Genomic DNA, 23,743 nt, shown 5'->3' with positions numbered 1-23,743 from the left:
AGACAAATTCTAAAGCACAAAGAAAGACACAAAATGTTACTACCCATATTAGATTATATAGTATAGATTTTCAAAACATAACATGAAACAAAGAATTGCTATAAAACTGAACAATTGAATAGAGCAGCAACCAAAGCTTTTTATTTGTGGCTCAATTTAAGACAAAGCCTAACATAACTTTAAAACTCAGTGTATATATTTAAATAAAATGAAGTGCCAGTTGTGGCCAACAAACATCCCCATTCCACAGCAGAAGCAGAGTCCAAGTTTTGTCAGCGTAAGATTGGTTCATAAACAAGGCTCCATCTTCTCCAAAACCTGGATGTTTGCCCATCAGCTATGTGAGCATTAGTAGCTGCATCTCCATGAAGTTCCCAGATGAGGAGAGGCAACTGGAAATGCTTCATCCAAGCAGAAGCATCTAGTAGAAATACATTGCTCAATTACAGAGAGGTTGTTCTATAGGATTTCATAAATTGCTAAGTTTTTTAAGATCACAGGATTTCATCCTTTTATTGTGTTACTGCAGACTGCACAGTTTTATAGGCTCTAATTCAAACTCCCCATAGCAAGAGTTTCCTTCAAATTGGATTTAGACCCTAAATCGCTAGCACTAACATTTTGAAAGATACTTAGGACTCAAAGGCAGCACCTTGGAAACGGTAAAAATAGGGAAACCAATTCAAAAAGAAAATGCAGAGATATTAATTAAATTCTGTTTCTATAAAAAAATTCCAAAATAAATTCTTGTCCTACCATACCTCATCACTATCTTGGATAGTGCACACATTTTCCTGTAGTCACATTGCTATATTACTTCTCCAATAACAGATTAGATAATTGAAGGAGTAACAGAAACACAGATTGTAGTCTCCAACCAACTGCTCCCAAACCATAGGAGTGTTTGTGTACACCTTTCTAACCCACTACGGTGTTTAAATGTTAATGCACATAACAAGATAAGCCACATATTGACCACAAAGTACTTTAGAGCAAATTGCTGCAGTTTTAAAGTGATCATGCATTTTCATCTGCATGTAACAGAAAGTCATCCAACAAGGATTTCTTAATCAACTAGCACAGTAGGCTTTAATAAGGAGATTAACTCAGGATTTTTTAAAGGGCATAGACTTCACCACCACCCCTCCCTTACAAATTCTCCTGACTTTTTGGGAGTATTCGCATGCCATGGGCATCTTCAGACTTCCAGCAAATCTAACAGTTAAGTTAATATACTTTCCTTTGCATTAGCCTGGCAAGCTGTTTTATTTTGCTTCCATAACTGTTCAGACAGTTCGTGTGAAATTTATTTACACCAAACTGGTCTGATACTAATTTTATGAGCACCAATAAAAAAGATAGAATAAAGCACACCTGCTGTTCTGAAAGGGCTCTGATATATTACTGTAATGGGATGAGGAGAGAAAAGCTCTAGAGGATTTAAGAGCATATGTGCGCCACAGAAAACCTCAGAAACAAACCTGATGTGAAAATCTCTTCAGTAATAATACACATTTGTTCTTCATTACATGACACAATAAAAGTGTAATCTTTCACTGAAAAAGCCTCTGATCATCAGTGAAACTCTGACCCCCATACTAAAAACTATTCCAAGCAAGTGTAATTGCTTATAAATCCACCAGTTTCTCTTAAGACCTTGAAACTTCCAATGGGATTGCTCATCAGAAAAAAAAGTAGGAATAGAAGAGGATACGTTTTCTGTATATTTTAAATGCTCTCTAGTCATGGAATGTCTTGTATAAAAGGTTTTCTGCGTTATTTTATTTAAAATAGTCCTCAGAAGCAAACATAACACTCATGTTAACACAAAAACAACCAATATCACTATAGTACTGGGGTAGCCAAACCGTGGCTTGTTTTTACAATTAAAGTGCATCTCGCAGAGCACCCCCCCCCCATGCCCTCTCCCATTCTCTGCCTACCAGACTGGATGGGGGGAAGACTCAGGACTTCTGCCCTGCAGTGGGGTGGTGGGGCTAGGGGCTTCCGCTAGGGGCTGGTGCCTGCTGAGAGTGGGGGGCACAATGTAAAGGTTCAGGCCCCTTAACAACTTGAGTTATGCCCCCTACGCACACACACCCTTACCCTCAGCGGCCCCTCCCTGCAGCTCCCAGGTGTTAGCTCTGCATGGAGAGGCAGCAGCAAAAGCAGTGTCTCTCACTTCCGCTCCCAGATATTTGCCATTGCTTCTCCCCACAGCCGCAGCTCCCAGCTTGTTGGCTGCAATAGCTTCTGTGCAGGGAGGAGGCCTGACAGCACCACGTTACTGAGTAGTAACAAACCCTGGTAAAGTTGTGGGGGGGGGGGAACATGATCTTATGTGCCCTGCCACACGTGTTGCCTCTTGTTTCTGCCCAGCAGGGAGGAGTGTCTCGGGTCTTTACCGCCACAGGGCACACCTGCTGGGGCCTGGCTCTCAAACTTCTGAAGATTGTTGTATGCGGCTAGGAGGGTCAGTAAGTTTGACCATCCCTTCTATAGTATATCAGCTTTCCACACTGTTCTACCCCTGTAGAGCTGCCAACACTAATTTTAATCCCCAGGATTCTTCCTTTGGGCACTTTATGTAATAGATTTTTTAAAATAAAAAAAAATCAACTTCAAAGATCAAGATGCACGTGCAAATCAATTTCAAATTCCGTACAAGATTCAGAGATGGCCAAAAGCTATACCAATCAACCTTCCCAATCCCATCTCCTTCAACACACTTAGTGACACCTATTACACAGTTTCAAGAAAATCCTGTGAAAATAGATTAACTTTCAGGGCACACCCCAGGACTAGTCCTGGATCTGCTGGACCAAACAGGAAGATCAAGTTCCAGAGTCCAGGTCCCTTCATTGAAACATTCTACACCACCAGTTCCCTGACCTTACTAAAACTGGAGTTTGTTAGCTCTTACATCTCAGCTGATCTCAAATGGAAAAGGTGGCCCCTAAAGTACACAGGAATGAACCAATCTAGATCAAAAGCCCAATACCTTGAATTGCAACCAAAACCAAATTGGAAGACTGTGCAACCACTGGACTTCACATGCAATATGCTTTCTACAAAGAGCTCTACAAAATGAGTGGGCAGCTACTTTCTGGATTAGTCAGAGTTTCAGAGTTGTTTTCAGTTGTGGTCCTAGACAGAGCATCCTGAAGTAATCCAGTCCAGAAGTGACAAAGGCAAAAAGAAACATGGTGAGGTGAGTTGAGTCATCCACAGCTAAGCGTTTATATGTAATTTAACAAAATTTAGTTTCTGTACAAAACACAAATGAACTTGCCATTTTGCAAAACACTTTCAAAGTTTACATGTCAAGAAGAACTATAAATAAGCTTAGACGCATCAGATTTATCATCCATAAATATCAATTTCTCTATACACAAATTGATGAAAAATATTTCCATCAATAATCAAAATATACAGACAGCTAAAGAAAAATGCTGCTTGAGAGCTTATTAGAGTCAAACTCATCATTAAGACTTTTGAATTAAGCTGGTTACAAGTGGGCTAATGAATGAACAGTAAAAACAGGTACCATTTATTGATTTAAGAATATTTTGATATGTGAGGTTGATAATTTGTGTTAATGGTTTATAAAGCTTTAACCTCTTGAGGCTCAATGTCTATTGTCATTATATAATTGCCTGAGCACCACCTCCCATCATAATTTCCCACAACTGTGAAAATTTAAATCTATAAACAAATCTTTTAAAATAAATATTGAGATTATCCATAAAAATTAAAATAAAAATCAAATACTACCAAGCCTAACCATAAACTAGACCATGCAAAATCAAATTTTATTCAACCATGGGATGCATAAAATGTAGGAGGTTGCAGACGCCTGTATGTTTAAGGTGCAGGTGCGGCCAGTGGAAACTATGAGTCCCTGCCTACAAGTCTCTGCCTTGAGCAAAGCAGTCTTGCTGAATTCTAATTAGGCTAGCTATTCAGATCAAACTGGGCCACAGAAGGCAGGACTCTGTAGTCTCAGTGTGCCCAACTTTATCCTTTAGAGGACTAGAAGGTACTTTGGAACGCTTGGAGGCACAATGAAAGGGTTCTTCCAGTTTAATAGTTTGTTATTAATTTTTATTATTATCATCAACAACAACTTGTGTTACCATAGTGTCTAGGAGCCATAGTCATGGACTAGGTCCCATTGTGCCAAATGCTATACAACTGCAGAACAGAGAGAGGGTCCCTGCCCCCCAAAAGCTTCCGATCTAAGTGTAAGACAAGAAACAGAGTGATACAGACAGAACAGTGACTATACTGGTCAGCATACTAGGTACATATCTTATGGATTCTGTGTCTGAGAATTAATGGCAAATACAAACCCATCACCACAACATGGTGTGTGTGTGTAATGCATCCTGAATATAATAGGATGCATATAAATTTCTTGGAAGTTGTAAAGAACCGTATGTCCCAAGTATTATTTTTTGAAGAGGACTCAAATTCTGAGTATAGCATAGGGAGTTTCTCTCACAAGTAACAATGGACGTTTACCTAAAAAGCCTTTGTACTCTCTACTTTGTTTTGCATCAAGGATGGGGGCATTTCCTTAAGATCCCTAAAGAAGCATTCCTTTACTCCTTCCTTCCCAAACCTTCTATTCCTCCCATCCATGTTATCCTCTATGCATTGGATACATAAATTGTTTTCCTACACTGTGATTCACTGCCAGGTAGCTTTGGCTAATAAACAAGGGGAGCTTCAAGTGTTAATGACTGCAATTTCGTGAAGGAATATTTCACATACACAGGGCATGGCTACACTTGCAGATGTAGAGCGCTGTGAGTTAAACCCGCCTTCATAGAGCGCAGTGGGGAAAGTGCTGCAGTCTGTCCACACTAACAGCTGCTTGTGCACTGGCATGGCCACATTTGTGGCACTTGCAGCAGCACTAGGAGCGGTGCATTATGGGCAGCTATTCCAGCATGCAAGTGACTGCAATGTGCTTTTCAAATGGGGGAGGTGGGGTGGAGTGTGACAGGGAGTGTGTTGTGTGTGTGGGGGGGGAGAGAGAGTGGGTTTTGGGGGGGGCTGAGAGCATGTCAGCATGCTGTCTTGTAAGTTCAGGCAGCAGCAGACCCCACTTCTTCCCCCACCCCGCCTCTCTCTCTCTCACACAGCATTCCACAGTAATGGTTGCTTTGTCTCGGAGCAGATAAGCATACCGGTTGTCAGAAATGGAGCTTTGAAAGGGCATATCCACATTCCTGCAGCGATTCAGAGTGCAGTAACGCAACACCTCATTCACACTGGCGCCGCAGCGCTTCAGTGCAGGCGCAGCAAATGTTATTCCACTCACTGAGGTGGAGTACCAGCAGGGCTGTAGCTGCAGAGTCAGAGCGCTCTATGTGCCCTGCCAGTGTGGATGGGGAGTGAGCTAGGGCACCCGGGGCTGCTTTATTGCGCTGTAACTCGCAAGTGTAGCCAAGGCCACAGACTAGATGCAAAGTTGCCTCCAATGTTTATTTCTTTCCAAGAAGGAAAGAATATGTTGACTAAGAAGCCGGCTGCTTGTAGTTCTATTCATTCAGTTGCAGCAAGCATTTAGATCACTAGCTACACAAAAGAATAGTTTTAAGTATTACTATTCTGTGGAAGGATGCTCCTTTTATAATATAAACCAAATGCAAATATTAAGAAAAATACCCTCTGATTGCTACTTCAATTTTGCCATTTATTCACTTTTTTAAAAATTCTATAGATGTCACAAAATCAGAGACAAACTGACCTGTTAGGTTAGAGCCTAGTCCACTCCCCTACCAATGCTTGATTGTTGTCTATAACATATTCAAAATAACTTCCTAATTATCCCAAACAACTTGACTTCCCCAGTTCCCCTGAGTTGCTATTCTACAGTCTAATCCTTTGCTTTAGACTCTTATTGGTTAATGCTCAATCTAAAACTATTTGTCTTTACCAATCACACAGCATAACTGCAAATATTTCAGATATTTGTAAGAATCAAATTAATGTTGTAACATTATACAGTCACTCTTATGTAAACCAGTTCACATATAATAATTCTGTAGACAGTGTCCTATGCACAGCTACTGTAACACCATACCACTTTGTTGTGATTTCACAGAAGTGGAAAGGGATAATTTAGATCATGTTTTTTTTCAAGAGTAAACTGGTTATTTTTAAATGTGTATTTATAACAAATGCATAGACGTTTCAAAGGTGCCTCTAAATATAAGTCCATTGACTTCTAGCCCACTGGCCAAAATTGCAAGTGCTTTTTCATACAGTGGGAACTTCCCACCTCTCTACTAGTTCTTATAATTAGCACACTGCTTGTATTTCTCTACTTGTAGCTCTCTGGAACTCTCCTCCTTTTCTAGGGTGTGAGGGAGATCCTTCTCTCAAGGGATTGTATAGCAGTGAATGTGTTTTGTCATCATTCCCTTGACTTTCTGTGTATTTAAAAGGAGTGACAGTACTAGATGATAGGAGAAATTGGACTCATGAGATCCTGGTCCAATTCACCTTTACTTTTTAGGTCCCACCCACCCCCACAATGAATGCCTACTTCTCTCTGTGGGAACGTGTGTTGGGAGAGTGGCCTGGAATATGAGAATGAGACATACAGATGTTGTGTGAATGGTATTTAACTATTTTTTTAAAAATCACAACAGCAGTGTAGTTTTCAGCCATTCCCCAAAGCACAAAGGAAACCAATTTTCTTTTTTATTTCACTCTTCTCTCCCCCTTTCCCCCTCTATTAACCATGCGGCTGTAATTTACCTTCTGTTAGAAGGTGGACAGATTAGTGTCTCCCAATAAAAGAAAAGCCTTAATTCAATTCAGTTTTGTTTCTTCTGACGTTCCCTAGTGCATGAAAGTAAAAGCTCTTACTTACTTTGCAAGGTTAATAGTTGTTGTTTCACCCCAGCTCATGTCAAAGAGTGCATTTTTCAGCTGCTTCCTAAAAACTGGTTGCTATTAGACACCAGACATCCCAGCTGTAGCTAAATTGAAGAAGCCAGGTGAAGCAATGATCAGTGAGGAAGAATGTAAGAAGGGTTAATCTGTTGTACAAAAGACCTGTGAAAGGCAAGGCTCTTTTAAAGACCAGTAGCACCACTCTTACTCTAAAAGAAAATGAAACCCACAAGGTATTATTCTTCAAATCTGGTTAAGCTGCACTTAGCACTGGTCAGAGGTGGGAGAACATGGCTCTAAACTACCTCTGTGCTACTTGGGGCAAACTTGCCCCCAGCATGAATTACAGAAGACTTGGGGCTGCCCTAATTTAACATCTCCCAGAGACAAATGAGGCACTCAGGGATCTCCATAATGCACTATGCTCCAGTCTTACCTCCTCCCCCAGCATGTTCCCTCTCTGCCCCACCAGGTGCTGTGAAGGGGTGGAGTCACTGCAGTTAGCTACAAGCTACTACTGGAAGCCCACTTGGCCATTTAGATGAGCTTTGAGGGTTCCTTGCAATGCAAAGCATGTCTACTAGCATCAAGAATCTCTACCACAAAATCTCAGCAGTTGACGCTGTGGAGTTGATATATGCTCTAAGGAAACTATCATGTTTATTTTTTTTCCTCTTGTTAACAAACTTGGATGGTTCATACAATTTAGCTCCATTTGTTCCAAGCCATTCTTTTGCAAGCCTTCCCAATCACTGGTCTCCTCCTCTCCCTTGACATCATCATTTGAAATCTTGCCTTAAACAGTGCTCTCAAATAGTCTGCGGTGTCACAAATAATGCCATTTATTTTCAATATGCAAGTGAGCTCAAATAATTTGCTCATTTGCTTGTGACCACGAACATCAGTTTAAGATTAATACCCTGCTCCTTGTTTCCAACTTTAGCAATGCGGAAACTATTTTCTCTCCATAATATTTATCTGCTTGTTGTGATTATAAGAGGAAGGATTTCAATTATATATCCAACCTAAGAAGGTGTAAACTGGACTGTAGAATAGCACCCAGAAGGTATACATGTGTCCTACTTTTTGGTGGGTTTGAAATCCTAATGGGAATTAATTGTAAATGTACCTGATTAAATTGAGCATAAGCATGCTGAGATTCTTGATACTAATTCACTTAGATATTTTTGTATACTGGGTGAATGGAATGATCAGTGTGTTAGATAAAACATATGTTTTGGTATCATTAAAACTAACACTCACACTAAACACCAACAACATTTTTCAAAGGAAATTTGACAACATTTATCAGCGTAAACACTTACTGGCAGTAAGTGCAGCTTGTTAACGGGCAATGAAACAGGCTCTATTAAACTCACGGTGATGCTAAAATAGTTTCATACAGACAATAGTCATTTTCCTCATCACCAAGTGAGGATACCCGTTGAGAAAGGCCATCACACACTGTAGGCCTTTGCTGTTCCTAGGTATTGATTGGAATGAGGAAGATATTGCTATTCAGTGTTATACTGATTTATGCCCATAGCAATGTTTTCATTAATATTTTGTCACAAAAATTATTTGGAATACTATTTCATTTAATAGGTTTTCCTTTAATTTCAACTGAAGCAAAGTTTCAATCCCATTGTTATGATTCAAGACCAACATTTGAAAAGGAGATGGTTTAGTAAACACGACTTTTTAGAATTTTCCAGCTATCATTTTAATCAATAATTGTTCCCCCAATCATAGCTAGATTAATTTTAGGTACCAATTGCAATTCTAAACTCTTGGCAGCCATCCAAATCTGTGGGAATCTGGCTTCAGTAAATATATATATATATGTCACTTCCCCTTTAATAGCTTCTTCCATGTGGCGGGAACGTCTTTGTTCCAAACAAAGTTCCCAGCACACTTTGTGAAAAAGTACAGGCACAAGATGGAGTCCAGAAGAGCATGATCTAGTCACATGGCCTTGCATGCTTCTATGAGTCATAGCAACCATTACTTATACACTAGTTGAAGCATTCACAGGAAGGCCCACCAGGTGAGGATAAGCTTTTCTCATGGCCCACTGTGTTCATTGATGGGCCATTACCTTGAATAGTCCCTTCACAATGTGCTGGTTAGACTGGATGTAAACTAACTTGTCGGATCCGACGAAGTGGGTATTCACCCACGAAAGCTCATGCTGCAAAACGTCTGTTAGTCTATAAGGTGCCACAGGATTCTTTGCTGTTTTTACAGATCCAGACTAACACGGCTACCCCTCTGATACTTAACTTGTTGGAGTTACCCAGGAGCAAGGACATTGAAACACAGGCACAGAGTCAATATTCACAACTTCAGACACAAAGACAATACATGCATACAAACAAGACAACCACATTCAGCAAACCATAACTTTTCAATTGACACCTCACGTGACATTTTCTGTACAAGACATCTCATAATCATATCAATATGGTAAATCTGGAGGTGTTAGGGTGTTGCTTTGAGACATACTCCCCACACCTAGCAGATCCTGGGGGATCCATAAGAGTCCTATGCCTCCATATTGTCTGCTCCGCAGTAGCTCTTTGACTCCAGATATCCCAAACAGGGTAGGCCTCCATGGAAAAGATCAGCCTGGGGCTAGGTTATTTTCATAATAGGTATGTGCATCCCCATGGTCTCATCAGCAGTCTAACCATTCCTTCCTCCCAACCCACTCAATCTCCACATTCTACCCCTAAGAGTTCAGGTCTTTGTACTATGCAGAGGAAAGGTGGCCAGTGACCAAATGTGGGCTAGGAAGTTATGGTTATGTTTCAACATTCATTTCAGTGGGTTCCACAGGCACTCTACACCTCTAAAAAGGTCACTTACTTAGGTGGCTTTCAGTGACTAATTTTTTTTTTTAAATCAGCCTATATGTGTATGAAAGAGGCAGTATTTTCCCATGGTTAAAGCACTGAACTGGAAGCCAGGATTCCTGAATTTTATTCTTCATTCTGCAACTGACTTGTTTTTTTCTTCCTACAGTGTTACTTCTATTGTGTAACACAAACTTGTGCAATTGCTTTTATTTGAATCTATGCAGTGATATATACTGTGCATAGCAGATGGCACATGAAGATTTTGGTTTTTAATAAAATGCTCATACTGACAATTAAAATTCCTGCAGACAAATGAATCACTGTTAACATCTATGGTCACAGGCTGCAAGTGAGTCTTTTGTTTGGGGAGGCTACGCGGCAGGAGTGCTGGAAGCTCCCTCGAACCGTATGGGCGGGGGAAACTGGCGTCCAGACTATGGCCCCTGCCTCCCTACTTTGCTCCTCCTCCTGAGGTCCTTCCCCCCAACCAGCCCCTTCCCCCAAGACCCTACCCTAGCTCAGCCACTTCCCCTGACGCATAGCCCACTGCTCGCTCCTTTCCACCCCATCGCTCACCCTTAAAGCAGGAAAAAAGTGGTAGGACATAGCCCTTTGGCCCCCCAGTTCCAGTGCCCAAAAGCAGAGTTGCTCTGGCATCAGCACAACAGGAGGAGAAGTCCCACAGCTGGGCCAGCCAGTGACACTACAGCTTCTGCCTCTCACTGGTTGGCCCAGCTGTGGGACTCCTCCTCCTGCTGTGATGATGCTCTAGCAACTCAGCTTTATATCTACAGGGCACCAGAACAGGGGGAGGATGGGGGCTATGGCCCCATCAGTTTTAAAAGTGGGAGGACATTGCCCTCCTACTTGTTCTTGCCTTAAGGGCGAGTGATGGTGGCAAAGGGGCTGAGAGGAGTGAGCGGCTGGCGGGGCCTCGGAGGAAGTGGTGGAGTGGGTGGGAAGGGGCCGGGCAGGGCATCAGGGGAAGAGGCAGAGCAGGGTTGTGGCCACAGTCTGGGTGCCAGTGGCCTCACCCACTTCTAGTGAGCTTTCAGCACTCCTGCTCCCAGGGCACAAAGGTCACGGTGGTGGGTCTACGTGGCACATCTCCAAATGGAGGTGACATGCATCCAGCATTTGCCCCTTGCATGGCCAGCCTTCTTTATTAGGGGGAGGCTGAGCCTCCCCAAGCCTGTTATATGTGCAGCCCATGTTTCTGATTGTTGCTTAGAGGAAAGATCTGGAGCAACAGAGAGTAAAGCAGCAATAAGAAAGGCTTAATAAAAATCAAGGAAACAAACCTTTTACAAATAGCAATTTTAATTTTTTTTTAATTTTTCCCCTTGCATCTATTTCACATGACCTATGACAAACTAAATCATTTTCTCCATCATTTTTATTAACCATTCACAGATGTATATCATTAATAAAGGCCTTTCAAACAGCACTACATTAAAGCTCACTATGGAACTTTTAGTGCACATCAGCAGAGTTTACACAGACATATTAAAGCGCAACACATAAGCAAGCATTATCCCACTGTGTAGACATGGCCTGTAGGTGTGAATTGAAATTCCATTAGTTAAAGCACATTAAACCCCATTGTGGATGCTATAATTCAGAAGGAAAGTGGCTTTAGTTCACTTTAATTTAATTCACAAATGTGAACTAAGTATAGGTTCACACTACAAAGTTGTCAGAAAAACACTCAGCAGCTATGCTGACAGAAAAGTGTTTCTGTTGGCATAACTAATATTGTTTGAGGGGATGTTATTATGTCAACAGAAAAACTCCTTTTGTCGGCATATGCTGTATCTACACTAAGCTATGCTGGGAGAGCTATCAGTATAACTGTATCAGCAAAGTCTGTCTAGTGTAGTGCATCCACACAAGGGCTTATTGCGCTTTAACTAATGCACTTTAAATTCACACCTTTAGCTAATATGGCTTTTCTTCCCATGTAGACAAGCTCTACATTTATGAAAAGATTGTAAAGCAAGAACCACCATTCACTGACCCTATAAACAGAGAAGAGAGAAGGGAGAAGTCTGCCCTATTTGCCAGCACAAATTTATTAAGATTGATGGATTTTCTAGTAAAAAGATGTTGTACATAGGAGCTCAATTTGATGCAGCATTGTTTAGTGATACACAAGGATAATACAAAACATAACACAATTTACTACTCCACTTCTTCATGAAGACTAAGCTGGCAACATTTATAGTGCCATGCTACAGTTGTAAAGCAATTCAACAAAAATGAATAAAGTGAAGTGCCTACAAAACAATAAATTCTAGTATCTGCTTTCCTGAAGAATATTTCTGTCCTTTATTAAAATAACTGTAAACTCCTTATTAAAAATCCATATTTGTACTACTTCTTTTTCAGTAGTAAAAAAGGCCTTTAAATTTAAGGATGCTACCCTAGGAATGCAATGTTCAAAAGTGCTTAAATGACCTAAGAACACAAGTTCTACTGAAAATAAACAGGACATGGGCTCCTTGCACTAGACAAGTGCTCCACTTAGGGCTAGATCCACTGCCACTTTGGGTGGTAAAATCCAAAATTTAGATCCTCAAAAACCAACAAACATAGGGGTAGGACAGACTGCAAGTGTCATCTAATCAAGCCCCCTGCCAAGATGCAGGATTTGTTATGTCTAAACCAGTGGTGGGCAATTTGCAGCCTGCGGGCTGAACACGGCCTGTCAGGGTAATCTGCTGGCGGGCCGCGAGATGGTTTGTTTACATTGACCATCCACAGACACGGCTGCCTGCAGAGCCCAGTGGCCATGGTTCACCGTTCCTGGCCAATGGGAGCTGCAGGAAGAACCGGGCTGCAGGGACGTGCTGGCTGCCATTTCCTGCAGCTCCCATTGGCCGGGAACAGTGAACCACAGCCACTGGGAGCTGCAGGCGGCTGTGCCTGTGGACAGTCAATGTAAACAAACTGTCTTCTGGCCCACCAATGGATTACCCTGACAGGCCACATGTGGTCTAAACCACTGGTCTAAACCATTCAAGACAGATGGCTCTCCAGTCTCTTTTTGAAAACTCCAGTCAAAGATATTCCATGACTTCTCTAGCCAGTTTGATCCATTGTCCTACTGTTCTTGTTGCCTACTGGAGCCAAAACTGCTAGGGACTGTCTATGGATGTGCCACACACAGACCCAGCCAGCATAGTAATTCAGCTACCTATAGTCCAGTGGTTGTAGCACTCAGGCAGTCTGCGAGACACCAGGATTTAAATCCCTCTTCTACCTGAGGTGGAGCAGGGACTTGAACCCAGGTGAGTGCCCTAAGCTCTGGGCAATGGGGTATTCTGAAGTGAGTCTCAGTCTCAACCTGCCTTGAAGTTGTTCCATTTTGAATAAAATATTTAAATATTCATTAGAGCAGGGACTGGCATCTAGGTCTTCATGTCATCAGGTCTTCGTGTTAGTTCTCTAGCAATTGGGCTGTGAATCTTAAACCAACGGAAACACCTAATGTTAGGTGCCTAATTCCCTTTGAGGGGTATGGCTTAGGCTCTGCCCTTCTGCTGGGAGTTGTCTACAGGCCACTCCCTGCTCATCTTTCTGGTTATTGTGAATCCTATTTCAAGGCACCCAGCTCTCCCCATGCATTGTACTGGGAGCCTAGGAGTCTAGCTCAGGTCCGTGGATTCCATTTGATGATAGGATGCCTAAGGTAGGTGTTGCAACACTGAGTCTAAATTACCTTTGTGAATCTAAACGTTAAATGCTTTTGAAATTCCATCGGAACAGTGTAATGGTTTTGGTGAATTCCCGATGTGTATTGGTTTGTTTATGTTATGATAAGCTCAGCTTTAACATTTCAAAATGAATCCTAAATGAGTTCAGTTTTCAAAAACTAACTCATTTCAAATGTAAATAAAATGCAGTCTACACAAGCAAAGCAACCAATACATTTTGTTCACTGTGAAGAGAAAGCAGTCTTTATCATTTACCGGGAAAACTCTTGCTGCTCATTCTTAAATTATAAAGTGTGTAGGCGCCTTCTTTCAAACCCTTTGCTCCTAACAAGTTGTGCAGGATGCCCTTGCCTAAGCTACTGCAGGTCTGCACAACACTATTCACTGCTCAGCTAAATTGGCCATACAGGCATACACTGTTGAGCCATCCTTAGCTAGGAGAAACTTCTGCAAAATTCTACATGACAGCCTGAACCTTTTAAATAATTGATTAATCCCAGACAAATCATGGGACTAAAAATAAAATATGAATGGTTTGCTTTTTTTGTGTGTGTGGGGGGTCTGTTTTCTGACTTTTTACCTTTTTGAGGGAGCCTTCTCTCCACTCATTTGGTTATGAATTATTTCAGTTTGAAAATTTAAAGTAGACACTCAATTGTAGGTCTCATCTCAGGTTTTTTGGACAGGGGCTCCACTTACTCTCTAAACTATGGGTGATATAGGTCCCAGTCTGTACCTCTTCATTCCTCCCCAGTCACTATTGTATACTTTTGTTCACATCACCCACCTTTGTCTCCTGACTCCATCCCTCTCACAGCTCCCTTCCCCATTATATTTTCCTATCCCATACTCTCCTTCCTCCATCACAGCATCTGTTATTTCATATTCTCCCTCCCTGATTTCCCATATTCCCCAATCCCTACATGTTCAACCTGCCATGCTCTCTGCCAGCCACACTCTCTGCTCATCTTTTTCCCTGTCAGACTCGGTCCCCAATCTCATTCCTTCACCTCATACCACCTTGCCTCCCATTCTGTACCTTCCCCCACATTCCCTTCCCCAGTCTCTCTATCTCACCAACATGCCATCGTTATCTTCCTCTCTGCTTTCCAACAGACTTCCTTCCTGTTTTGTCTTACACTCCTGTGACCCTTTAGTCTCCCTGCTTCACACGCTGCTACTGACTGTCACGGCCTCATTTTCTGCACCTCTGTATTCCCACTGTTTCCTTTCCTGGTTGCACACAGGGAATGGAGGTTCTTTAAAAAAATATGATTTTTAAGCTGATCTCATGATTTGGAGGGATTTTTGATTCATGACTTTTGGACACTTTATAGTGGCAGTACTTGCAAACTCACTTCCACCTTCAATGGCTACTGAAGGGATAGTTTTCCAAGCTGGAGGCAGCCTATGGCTCCAGTACGACTGAGAACAATGCCAGATGATCGCCATTTTAGTAAAACAAAAAATTAGACTTCCCTCACATTGGAAATATCCTAAAAAAAAGTCATTCACAAGCCTCCCAATGATATTGTACACGTTGATTCTGACAATGTACTGCTTCTGCACTGAACATGATTTTTAAAAGCTCAAAACTCAGACAATCTATTTTCTCCAAAACACTGAAAGATACTTACTAAAGTAAGGGCTATTTTCACACAAAATTTCAACTTTCTATCACGAGCCATTTCATCAGCAGAGATGTTAACATGAAAGGCTACAAACACTTTTTACAATGGCAAAAGTTTTAGCCTCTCTTCTTGTATTAAAAAGCATGTCTGGTAGAATTTTGTGTAAATTTTCCCAACATTAAAAACAATCACTTTCAGGCAGAGTCCAAATCTAAGCACTCCCAACCCCAACAGGTGATAGTGATTCATAACTTTAAAAAACTAATACCAAAGGGTCAGAAATGAAATCACTATGCAACCTTAAATCATCTGCAGCTACTGCTACAATTACAATACTCTCCTGGACTTTGAACAGATCTGAAATTACTGTCCATTGCCAATAGGTTGTTCATCTCACAACCAAATAAAGCTAGCCTGGAACCAAAATCACAGATCTGAAGGGTTCAAAAATCCAGATTCATCTCAGGTCTGTTTCTGCTCTTCACCTGTGGGGGTGACCAAAGGGGAAAGTATTTTAAAGGGAGTGTATTAACTGTATACATTTTTGAATGTTCAACACTTTATCTCGAAGTTGGGAAATCTAACCTTACTGCCTGCTTGTTAAATTTTCATTTTCCTTTATTTTTTATGGACAGGTATTCATTCACTTAAACAGCTTTCTAGACTATCAATACGAAGACCCAAAACTAACCATAGCAGATGCCATATGGACTTTACAATTAGTGTAATATCGATGCAGAACCATCACCAATACCTTTATCACATTTTCATCTGCTCATAGACAATATAGTTTTGCCTACTTTATAATGAACTCATCTGCAGTATGTGAAGCTTCAAAGTTCAACACTAGCATAGCAATGCCACATTTCAAAATAATGGTCCAGTTAATACTGAAATCCCATAGTGTACTTCATCCAAATTAATCCCAAATGAATACCTGATGATTGTTATTACAACAAATTCCAAAGGAATAAATAATAATTGGTCATCATTGTATCACATTATGTTACTCTTATGGGTTTATTTATGTGTTTTTTACTTAGTTACTGTACAGCTTCTTTGAAACCTAACCTCAAATGACCCTAACACACACATTTCCTTTTGTGCAGTGTGGTACACCAGAGCAAATAAACTAACTGCAAGGTACAACATAAGAATAGTGGCTGATTCAAGACCTACTGTATTAAGGTCTGATCTGGCAGTCTCACTCAAGCATTGACTTCAATGACAAGGTTTGGGGGGGGGTGTTTTTTTTCTCCTCTTACACTGGTTTCCTTATGTGTCTTGTTTCAAGGTTTATTTAAAAGTTTCCACATATAAACACACACCCTGGCATATAAAAATGTAATGGGATTTCCCTGTAGATTTGAATCTGGAAACCTTACAATCAAGTGCTTTATCTACAGGTTAAAGGCATGCACAATCCTGAAGTCCTGGTTTTCTTTTTAAGAGCTGCAGTGGTGGGTTTGATTAAAGACTCTACCCCATGGCTCCTATCAGGATCTATTCTAGATTAAGGTTGTTTGTTACATTTATTTAGCCTTTAGCTTAGCCTTTCCCTGGGTATGGCAGGGTGGGACTGCCAGGGCACTCTCAGACATGGCCAGCCCTAGGTGTTTTGCCACCCAGGATAGAAATCTACCACCCCGCAGATACCAAGTGAAAATAAAAAGCTGAGCAGCTAAGCAACATGGTGCCCCGTACAGATCCTGATGTGGTGCTCCTGGAATTTTGCACCCAAGATGACTGCCCTGATTTCCCACCTCTGCCTCTGGCCCCAGCACACTACACCAGCCTGCAGAGCGGGTGCATGCACCAGGATGAGCAGGCAGTACCATCTTTTAGGAGGTGTAATCCTCTGCTCACCAGGCCCTCCAAGGAGAGGATTATCATTATTTTTTCTTTGTAACATAATAACAGCAAAATTCTGCTAGGTGTTGGTGAAAAGATTTGTCCTGAAAATGTACCGCCCAAGAAACAGAACATTTAAAACTGAGAAATTATGTCTGAAGCACAATTTTATCTGCTGTTGCCCATTTGCCCCAAACAAAATATAAATGTATAGTCCCTACTCCATAATCCTTCCATTAATTTTTTTTTTTAATAATTGGAAGTATACCTATCTCCTAGAACTGGAAGGGACCTTGAAAAGGTCATTGAGTCCAGCCCCCTGCCTTCACTAGCAGGACCAAGTAGTGATTTTTGCCCCAGATCCCTAAGTGGCCCCCTCAAGGATTGAACTCATAATCCTGGGTTTAGCAGGCTAATGTTCAAACCACTGAGTTATCCCTCCCCCAAATGTGCCTTGGAGCAGTGTGATGGGCTGGAATGCAAGGAGCATTAGACTCCTCTGCACATGTTGACAGACCCTCAGGTAGATGCAAATTGGCATAGCTCCAATGATTGGATCTGGCCAAAATGTTTTAGTTGCTTCAATTCAACTTTGCAGATGTCTATTCAGACCTTCTAAGTCCTGCAGGAACTAATTTACTCTGTCCATTTATACATTTTTTAAATATCTAGGAAATTCCTAGGCCATAAACATTGTTAGCCTATAGCCAAGGCTGCTACACTAAATGTTACAAACATTAGAAAAAAAAAGTCAAGAATATTAGTTTAAAAATCTGACCATTAAGCAGTATGGAAGTACTGTAAATTGAGGTAATGTTAGTAAGGATTTGAATACTATCACGGCATATACATTCCCCCATAAGTATCATATCTGAAGCCCCAAAGACTTAACACGTACACAGACATGATTGCAGGAGGGGGCACAATGTAACAGATATTGTATTGAAACAACTGTTTCAAGTCTTCTTTCTTTAATCTATCTTCCTATAGCTCATAAACTGAAGCACTAAATTTCTTGGTACCTATGTGTTGGTAAAGGAGGTTAGGATTAAGGTTACTAGAATTCTAAATTTGCTGGTATGTAGATGTTTGTTGTAGAATGTATGAACAGTAAGAGTATTAAAATCTTTATTTACATGATCTGAAATTATATTTTTATACATTGAGATGGACAAAAAACTACGTGAAAGGTCAATATTATCATAGAATATTCAGATTGGAAGAGAACTCAGGAGGTCATCTAGTCCAATCCCCTGCTCAAAGCAGGATCATGTTATGTTAATTTTTATTGACACGGTTCTTATAACTAATATTCCTGGTATTTTTTTTCTAATATTTGTGACTCACTGTAGTAAACTGAACTTCTAGTGAATGCAGCTTGTCTAGGAATATACATGTCCTGAAAATTAACAATGTATTAAAAGATGAGAAACACTCTCCCTCTATATTCTTCAAGTGTTACTTTTGCAGTCTGCACAGCTCTTCAAAGATCCCCATTTTCTGTAGAATCTCACTTCTTTTAGAGGTAAGTTAGTGAATGTTTATGGTGTGTTTACTATTACTGTGGTTACTTTATTATACATTTTCTGAGTCAAGCCTAAAATTTTAAAATTTGAATACTTCAAATAACAATTTACCAACAATCCTGGCATTTTAAAATGCTGTTAGGATTTCCTCCAGGCAACTGCATCACATGCTGGAGGCTAATATGTCAAAAAGATTCATCACTATCATGTTCCTGTTACAGCAAAGAGAAACTTTTCTCAGCTTGTAGCTGAAGCCTAAAAGCAGCAGTACAAGAACATACAGAAGACTTTACAATTGAAATATCTTCATTAAAGACATTCTTCAAGGCATATTCTCAAAAGAGCTATGTGTAGCATATGCACCCACACCTTAAAAATACACATTATTTCTACAGCACAAAGACTGAATAATTTTGCTTATGAAGCTGAATGCCCATTTGGCATTAGTACCAGAATAAAGGAGTACAGCCAAGATATGGATTTTTAATGAAGCATTCTATAGGCTTAATTGTTTTTCTCCATATAAAAAAATCCATATACAGATTGAGACTTTGCACAGTATTTTCTTATCCAGATGGTAAAAGCAAGCAAGGTGAGTCAAAGAAATGAGTGAAGGAAAGAAAATTCTCAAGAAAAAACCATCAGGCAGTTTAATTCTCTACCAGAACCAGGCACATCCTCAGAACTATCAACACAACTGTTTATGAGGTCTATATCACTACACAATCAAATATCCCCATGGGATGAATAACTGATGCATGAATGCTACTAGGTACAGAGAAATAAATCTATTTTCAGCAATGAAGGATGTGCTTACATACAGGTCCACATTCTCAGCCAAAACTGCAGAGCCCAATTTAGGTGTGGAGTGTACAAAGGTGGCTTATAGCTTTCCTTTGCACTGCCTTTGTCTTGCTACTGCTCTGTGCAAGCTGTCCTCCCTGTGCTGAGTTAGAACAGTCCTCAGACATCTCTAACGTGCAATGACCTGCAACTGTAGACGACTTTTTCTTCTTCTTTCCCATCTTCCCTTAGGATACTTCTGTTTAACTAAATTTTCACCAAAGAACACAAAAATGTAGTATATATATTTCAGCAATCCCTTTAAGACAAAAAATATAGAACATGTGTGCTGTAGCTTTCTCAGGTTTCCCTCTTTCCATCACCTTTGTCTTAATTTTGTTTGGGTTTCATCAAGGTGCTGGTCTGATTGGAGATAAAAAGTGGGATAATTCAAGGACTATTGCTTCAGAAGTAAAAGAGAGGTAGACCTGGATAGCATCTGTGTATTGTGTCTCACAATTTACATAAAACACCTTCATTTATACGTTCAAAAGGATCCAGAGCCAAGTTCTATGTCTCAGGCCTATCAATCATGGAACTATATATGCATGGTACTCAGACAAACTAAAAATGAATCATTCACCCATTCCAGAAGGGAACTGATAAAAAAATCTACAATAAGAAACAGAAGATAAGAATAAGTGGAAAAATCAAGAAAAACTGATTCAGACAAACTCATCCTTTTTCGCAGTCCTGCCTCCCTAAACTTTTATCTCCTGCATAAGGTTAATTGAAATAATGTAGAATAGAGAAGAGTTTTCTGTGTCCCAGTCACTGCAAGAGGAAGTTAAAATAAATGCATAGGTTTTAGTGCCAGATTGCCAAAAGTACTGTTATTTCAAATAATACTTGAGAACTAATCCTTGAGAAGGATGCTCTGTTTATTTTCAGTTATCCATTTTCAGTTTAGATAAAATGTGTTATTTCAAAGCGTTTGTATCTTTGTGCCATATATTTACATCTTTGTGATTACTATCTGCAGTGGTTTTAAATCAGCATATATCTAGTTACTGGAAATATTTCAATTTATATTAAAATGAAACTAAGTTCAGTAACAACTGCCATGACCAAATCAAATGATTCCTCCTCCAATTAAAAAATAGATGTTCTTATTTATTGAAGGAACATGTCCCCCTCATACCAGAAAGTGAGCCACTCAGCTTTATTTCTAAAGTTTTTCCAGACAGTTTTGCTGTTTTCAATAAAGCTTGTCCTTATAAATGGCTTCTCTTAACTGTAGTTAAAAAAAAATCTCTTTTGAAGGCACTTGATCCCTTGTAAAAGATAAGAAAAATGAAGATCTGAAAAAATACAATTTTCTATAAGAATATTAATGCCTCCAACTTTCAGTTATATATTAAAACTGCATCTTAATTATACTCAAGTTAGATTATTGTCAAACTGTAGACAAACTGATTTCACTTTATAATGAAGATATCAAAGGAAGCAAAATGTACTTCAACTGCCTAGATGGAATCTTTTTTTTTCTTTAGGTGAATTTAATTCTTGAAAATAATGGACTTACAGCCTTGGATACTGAAATCCTCTATTTATCCACAGGATAGATGCATTATGAGCAGCAGCTGCCCAAGCTCTCTCACTCTTCCCAAGAAATGTATCTGTTTTTCCAAGGGATTACCTTTAGGAATGAGACAGCATAGGTTCCGACTAACTGATCATTTAATACTCCTAGTTGCCGGGTGTAATTTCAATACTTTTCTACCAAGGACTGTATTAAGACAAATTCATTTCACCAAAGGACACCAAAGAGCTCTCAGATATCAACCAGTAGCTACTGATAACAGGATGTTATGATCACCCCGCTCTGGCCCTGGAAGGGTAAAAGCAGCCCTGGAGAGAGCTGCTGCTGAGGAAAGGCTGATTGGGGAAGCAGCCTCAGCTGGGGCCACACCCCAATCAGGCCACAGCTGGCCCTATAAAGGGGCTGCTAGACTGAAGCTAAGACACTCTCTCTAGCTACTAAGAGGGATGAGCTTGGCTGCTGGGAGCTGAGCAGGGTACCTAAAGTGGAGCAGGAGCAGGAGCTGGGGAAAGGGCAGAGTTGCTGGGGAGCTCCAGGCTGGAAAACCCCCAGGCTGCAGGCCTTGTTAAAGACCGAGAAGGTACTGGGGTTGCAATGGGGCAGCCCAAGGGTAGGCTGAGGCAGCAGGTCCAAACCCTCCTTGCTGATGAGTGACAATTATACTGCAGTCTGCCCCAGTGAGCGGGGGCTAGATGGTGACTGGCAGTAGCCAAAGACTGAGGCAAGGTGGGGATAGGGGGTTGGGGGTTCCCTGAGGAGGGGAGACCCAGAGAGACTGGGGCACCAGGGTCCGGGGTGGGGGGGCCCACCGGGGCCAGCAGACGGTAAGACACTGGCCTGCAGAGGATGCTCCAGAGTTGGAAAAGAGCTAATTCTCAAGACGACCAGCAGGAGGTGCCACCGGGTGAGTCCTTGCACCGCTACACCATCTATAGTATCTCGTCTTAGACCAGGGGTAGGCAACCTATGGCACGGGTGCCGAAGGCGGCACACGAGCTGATTTTCAGCGGCACTCACACTGCCCAGGTCCTGGCCACCGGTCCGGGGGGCTCTGCATTTTAATTTAATTTTAAATGAAGCTTCTTATACCTTTTAAAAACCTAATTTACTTTACATACAACAATAGTTTAGTTATATATTATAGACTTATAGAAAGAGACCTTCTAAAAACATTTAAAATGTATAACTGGCACGTGAAACCTTAAATTAGAGTGAATAAATGAAGACTCGGCACATCACTTCTGAAAGGTTGCCGACCCCTGTCTTAGACTGTCAGCTCTCTTGGTTCTGTGTCTGTACAGCACTAAACACCTGGTCAATGACTGGAGCTCCTAGGTACTACAGTAACAAATAACAGACTGTTTGTGTCATCACAAATATTCAGGTCATAATTAACATAACTGTAACAAAGCTTTTGCCTAAAGCAGTATTATTAGTGGACTGGGCTTACAGTATGTTATCTTTCATCTAAAAATGCCTCAATTATTGTAGTAAGTGTATATGTAATGACAGGTTTGTATAAAGTTATAGTAAGTAAGCTGTTCAGTATGGCATCAGTTTGCCAAACAACAACATTTCTTTGTATGAGTTTAGCTTATGATGTTTTAAAACGAGAGAACACTGCATGAAAGGGCCTGTCTTCACTGGGGGGGGGTAAGTCGACATAGCTGGAATCAATACAACTTAGGTCAACTTACCCCGGTGTCTTCACCGTGCTGAGAAGAGGGGAGACACTCTTTGGTCAACTTCCCTTATTCTTCTCGCAGAGTTGGAGTACAGGGGGCGACCACTGAGCGCTCTGCTGTCGATTTAGCGGGTCTTCACTAGACCCATTAAAATCAGTCCCTGGTGCATCGATTGCAGCAGTGTGATCTCCCTGGTAGTGGAGACCAGCCCAAAGCTAGGACCACAGCACTTACAGATGGGCCCACAGCAAAACACATCTAATTACCCCTGAACTTTGAGGGAGTTTGGACTGAGATCAAACTCTTGCAGCTCAGATACATTATATTATCAGGTATTCTTTTGGTTTCTGACAGAGGTCAAATACAAAGCTTCAGAGGAAGGCATAAAATCCTAATAGGCCAAGATTGTCAAAAAGAGGAACCTGATGTTAGGAGCCAAAATATGGACTTAAGAGCCTAAGTAGGTGACCCAAATTTCAAAAGTTCTGAGAACCCAGAACCTCTCATAGAAGTCAATGGAAGCTGCTTAATGCTCAGCACTTTTGAAAAATCAGGCAACTTATTTAGGAGCCTAAGTTTAGGCTCCTCTTTTTGAAAATTGCAGCTGTAATGTACATTATTTTGCAATGATATACTGTGGTGGTAAAATATTCCTGACTCAAGTTAAGAAGGTTTTGTCCTGAAACCTTCTCACCTCATCTTACCTTGTAATTTTTATCCTAACTGATCTTTTTCACAAACATTTAATCTTTTGTCACTTACTAAATTCTTACATGTTGTCATGATTAAGTCTTCACACAATCATTTCTGTATTTCATGAGATTACCTTGAGCAATAATTTAAAATAAAGTAAAATATAGTTCAGTTTACTCCAGTAATATTCTGAAGCTAATGCCGTATTTACATATATTAAAGGGGAAAATAGATGACCAAAAGTAACATGTATATTTTATAACTTTTACTACTTTGACCAAGAAGACTGCATATACTTTTGTTTTTCTAAAAACAAACAAATTTTCAAACAAGCATACTGATTTTTGCACCCAATTTCCACTAATAATGTGACTGTCCCATGCAGCTCTGAGAATTCAGGATAGAAGAGATAATTGCCATCAGTGTTAACAAGAGCTCTCTATACTTACCACTGTCATGGAAAATATATATAGAAGATTAGGGTT

General features: G+C 40.6%; 1 protein-coding gene across 7 annotated transcripts in view; it reads right to left on the bottom strand.

The window, feature by feature from the left end:
* The window catches only part of GPC6 (glypican 6), a 1,136,844-nt gene that overhangs the window by 979,190 nt on the left and 133,911 nt on the right, over positions 1–23,743 (bottom strand). For 2 of the 7 annotated variants that reach the window (XM_039518930.1, XM_039518927.1), the window contains exon 1: positions 6,890–7,233. The exons of 1 other annotated variant lie outside the window; for it this stretch is intronic. The gene's annotated coding sequence lies outside the window, so the exon portion shown is untranslated. Of the gene's footprint in view, positions 1–5,758; positions 5,852–6,889; positions 7,234–7,348; positions 7,386–23,743 lie in introns of those variants that run through there. 4 more of the 7 variants (XM_039518933.1, XM_039518932.1, XM_039518919.1 and 1 more) reach the window with 4 other exon arrangements.

This window comes from Mauremys reevesii, linkage group 1 (genome assembly GCF_016161935.1).
Source record: "Mauremys reevesii isolate NIE-2019 linkage group 1, ASM1616193v1, whole genome shotgun sequence".
In the NCBI taxonomy this organism is placed as follows: domain Eukaryota; kingdom Metazoa; phylum Chordata; order Testudines; family Geoemydidae; genus Mauremys; species Mauremys reevesii.
Note: the sequence above shows the minus strand (reverse complement) of the source record. Positions and strands in the feature narration are given on the sequence as shown.